Genomic DNA, 4,941 nt, shown 5'->3' with positions numbered 1-4,941 from the left:
CTGAGTCTTCTTCCCTCTGGAAGACCTGCACCTGCTCCCTACCTACCTGTGGTAGGTGAGGAAAGAGTATGACAAAGGTGATGAGGAGATGCTGAAGTAAAGAAGGGATAAAGTTTTCTTCCCATCTTCATTAGGGAAGCAAATTCTCCCTCTGAGTGTACCAAATGACCACACAATCAATCATCTCTATCCAGCTCTTAATAATAATAATGGCATTTATTAAGCACTTACTATGTGCAAAGCACTGTTCTATTAATCTATTCCAAGCACTGTACTAAGCACTTGGGAGAGTACAGCAGAGTTAGCAAACATAACTCCTGCCTTCAAGGAGTTTGCAATCTGGGGGAGGGGATACTACAATAAATTACAGGGAAGGAAAGCATCCAGTACAAAGATATAAGCACTGTGGGGCGGGGTGATTACCATAGTGACTGGAACTGGTCTATTTTGTCCGTGGCTAGACCAGCAGCCTGGAATAAATGGATTCTATTCACAATCATCTGAGATCAGAAAATTGGGTGTGCTTTTCATGCTTATATAGAAAGCTTTGTCGAATGAGGGGATGACTGTCAATTTTAAATTTCCTGTAAGAATAAACTCTCTGAGAGAAACCTCCTAGGGATAATCTTAGACTTTTACTGGCGACTACTTTCAGGTAGAAGGTGAAAACATTTCCAGTTTGAAACTGAAGAAGGGTGCTGGGGTGGTTAGGCTTCCCTTGCCTTTGGTACACTTGGGGACTTTTCCAATCACCTCACCCCTCTGAAAATAAGCAGCATAATTAAACTCAAACAAATGTATGCTCTGAGTGCCTTTGATGCCTGTAGAAGTAGGCATTACCTTTCTGAATGACCCTTCTAAAATTCAGTCAGTATTGCTGCAAATAGAAACGACTCCACGGCCAGAAGCAGATGGCTTGCCTGTTGGCATTGAAAATGATGTTATAATAGGAAAATAAGCCAAACCAAATTTTGGGATTTCTCCCTGTAGAAATTCTCCATGGGGGTCTGGAAGTAAGGGGCTATTCATCCTCGTAGTTCTAGTGACAGTAAACCTGGATCAGTGTAGGACTGAACACATCAAAATCTGACATGTAAATTCCTTTCCCTCTCTCATTCCCACTACCACCGATCAGCAAGGAAGTGAAACTGGTCGGGGAGGAAGTTGGAGGGCTTTGAAGGTCCTGGAGTTGATATCCTTTTCAGTTTGGTTGACCAATGTAGAAGGAGACTTACATTCCTTTATTTTGGAAGTGAATTTTGGGAATCATGGTATTAAAATTAAGCTCATATTTATCCTTAAAGAATAGATCTTCATTGCTTTTAATACATGCATGGGCTAGAGGAAATAGGAAAGGACTCGGAGTCAGAAGGCCTGTGTTCTAATCCCGGCTCTGCCACTTACCTGCAGTTGCTGCTTTTCGATAAGTCACTTAACTTCTCTGCACCTCGGTTTCTTCATCTGAAAAATGGGTTTGAAATACCAATTTCCCTTCTCTTAGACTGCAAGCCTCATGTGGGACAAGGTATGTGATCAATCAGATTATCATGTATCTACCACAGTGCTTAGCACATAAGTGGTTAATAACTACCATTATTATTATTATCGTTATTTCTGGATATGTGAGGTGTAATATTCCTTTTATTCACTTTGTAATGTTAACAATTCTGTAGTATAGATAAATCTGAATGTATTTTTTTTTTTGGTAGGAGTTACTACCAGATGGTGACACTAGAAAAACACTAGCGTGATTGGGAAATATGATCCAACAAGGATTAAAGGGAGAATTTGCATTAATTTAGAGATAAATAAGTACCTTTTTGAGGAACAGAAATTGATCTGAATCTCCAAGACTCAGTCTTTCTGGGTTTTACTAAGTATTGGTTCATTGGTCCATTGGTCCAAGTATGCTTCTTGAGGACTGGGACATAGCTTCTAATAATAATAGTAATAATGATAATAATCAGCACGGCCTAGCAGAAAGAGCATGAGCCTTGGAATCAGAGGACCTTAGTTCTAATTCTAGTTCTGCTACTTAATTATCAGACAGAGAATTGCTCTCCCCCACTTCCAAACCTTATCAAAGGCCCATCTCCTCCAATATAGGCCCATGTCCTCCAAGTACATATTTACTATTCTATTTATTTTGCCAATGATGTGCTTCTAGCTTTCCTTCTATTTATTCTGATGACACCTGACGACATGTTTTGTTTTGTTGTCTTTCTCCCCCTTCTAGACTGTGAGCCCATTGTCGGGTAGGGACTATCTCTATATGTCGCCAATTTGTGCTTCCCAAGCGCTTAGTACAGTGCTCTGCACACGGTAAGCGCTCAATAAATACGATTGAATGAATGAATGAATAATTGCTGTCACCTTGTCAAATCATTTAATTTCTCTGCCTCAGTTTCCTCATCTGTAAAATGGAGATTCAATCCATTCTCTTTCTTACATAGACTGTGAGCCCCATTTGGGACAGGGACTGTGTCTGACCTGATTAACTTGTATTCATTCATTCATTCATTCAATCATATTTATTGAGCCCTTACTGCATGCAGAGGACTGTATTAAGCACTTGGGAAGTACAAATTGGCAACATATAGAGACGGTCCCTACCCAACAACAGGCCCTAAATCTTAAAACAGTGCTTGATGCATGCTTGTTTGTTTTTTTCTATGGCATCTCTTAAGCACTTCCCTATGTGTCAGGCATTGTACTAAGCGCTGGGGTGTAAACACGCTAATCACGTTGGACACAGTTCTTGTCCCACAAGGAGCTCACATTCTCATCTTACAGATGAGGTAACTGAAACCCAGCAAAGTGAAGTGACTTGCCCAAGGTCACACAGCAGATAGTGACAGAGCTGGGATTAGAATCCTAGTCCTTCTGATTTCCAGGCCCTTGTTCTAGCCACTAGTCCATGCTGCTTCTCCAGTAAGTAAGTGCTTAATAAATACCATAATTGTTACTAATGGTGATAGATGATTAGTTAACCACCTGTTTTGTGCCAAGCACTGTCCTAAGCGCTGGGATGGATATAAAATAATCAAATAGCCTGTTGCCTCTGCTATACTTCTGTTGTACTTTCCCAATCACTTAGAACAGTGCATCACACAAAGCAGGTGCTTAATAAATACCATTACTTCTTCCATGGTTGTACATATTTATTACTCTATTTAATTAATTATTTATTTATTTATTTTACTTGTACATTTCTATCCTACTTATTTTATTTTGTTGGTATGTTTGGTTCTGTTCTCTGTCTCCCCCTTTTAGACTGTGAGCCCACTGTTGGGTAGGGACTGTCTCTATGTGATGCCAATTTGTACTTCCCAAGCGCTTAGTACAGTGCTCTGCACATAGTAAGCGCTCAATAAATACGATTGATTGATTGATTCCATGTTTGTGCGTGGTGTTCGTGGGTGTGTGGGTTTATCCTCTTGTTTAGGAGTGTCCCTGTTTGTGTCATTATGTGTCTGGATGGTTGTGTCAGCATCCCTCTGTGCATAGAAGCAGCGTGGCTCAGTGGAAGAAAGAGCACGGGCTTTGGAGCCAAAGGTCATGGATTCAAATCCAAGCTCCACCAACTGTCAGCTGTGTGACTTTGGCAAGTCACTTTACTTCTCTGTTCCTCAGTTACCTCATCTGTAAAATGGGGATTAAAACTATGAGCCCCCCGTGGGACAACCTGATCACCTTGTAACCTCCCCAGCACTTAGAACGGTGGTTTGCACATAGTACGCACTTAACAAATACCATTATTATTATTAGAGCTGGGTAATCAATCAATCAATCAATCAATTGTATTTATTGAGCGCTTACTATGTGCAGAGCACTGTACTAAGCTCTTGGGAAGTACAAATTGGCATCACATAGAGACAGTCCCTACCCAACAGTGGGCTCACAGTCTAAAAGTGGGCTCACAGTCTAAAAGTGGGCTCACAGTCTAATCACTCAAAGGGGTGTGTGTGTACAAATGTGCTAGTATCTCCCTGTGTCTTTTTCTATTTATGTATCCATGTCATTCATCCAGTCATATTTATTAAGCACTTATGGTGTGCAAAGCACTGTACTAAGTGCTTGATTAAGTATGTGGGAAACTATATCTGTGTGTGGTGCGTGTGAGTGATGGCAGTGAGTTTCCACAGCCCCCAGGGTGGGAGAGGAGAGTTCTCCCCACAGGCAGAGTTTATTTTCTTCAGAGCACAGGGGGACATAGGAGGATGGGGAGGGCGGTTACCCATGGCTCAATGGAAAGAGCCCGGGTTTTGGAGTCAGAGGTTGTGAGTTCAAATCCCGGCTCCACCAGTTGTCAACTGTGTGACTTTGGGCAAGTCACTTAACTTCTCTGGGCCTCAGTTACCTCATCTGTAAAATGGGGATGAAGACTGTGAGCCCCCTGTGGCACAACCTGATCACCTTGTAACCTCCCCAGCACTTAGAACAGTGCTTTGCACATAGTAAGTGTTTAACAAATGCCATTATTATTGTACTTCCCAAGCGCTTAGTACAATGCTCTGCACACAGTAAGCGCTCAATAAATACGATTGATGATGTTCACTGGTTCATCTTCCCAAAGGGTCCCTGGGTTGGGAAGAGGGTTTGCCCTCTCTCTGTCAAGTCTGTCAGGGTTGGTATGGTCTGCATCTGCGCAGGGCTGAGGTGTGAGCTGCCAGGCCGACCGCTGATCTGGCGGGCCGAGAGAAGATGTGGGCGTCCAACAAAGTCAGACCCAAGCTGGGCCAAGGCTGGACCAAGGGGGCGGGAGGATCCGGGGGTTGGTCTTGCTAAATGAAAACACCGTTTGACCTTCCACAATCACATTAACACTGGGGAAATGACTGCTGTACATGCTACTTTAGACTTTAGTGAGGTTATAATTCAATTTTAATAGCTTAAAACAACTCTTACTATTCCAATGATAGATTTTTTTCCTCTAGTATG

Source organism: Tachyglossus aculeatus, chromosome 2, assembly GCF_015852505.1.
Source record: "Tachyglossus aculeatus isolate mTacAcu1 chromosome 2, mTacAcu1.pri, whole genome shotgun sequence".
Lineage (NCBI taxonomy): Eukaryota > Metazoa > Chordata > Mammalia > Monotremata > Tachyglossidae > Tachyglossus > Tachyglossus aculeatus.
The sequence above is the reverse complement of the archived record's forward strand: the minus strand, read 5'-3'. Positions refer to the sequence as shown.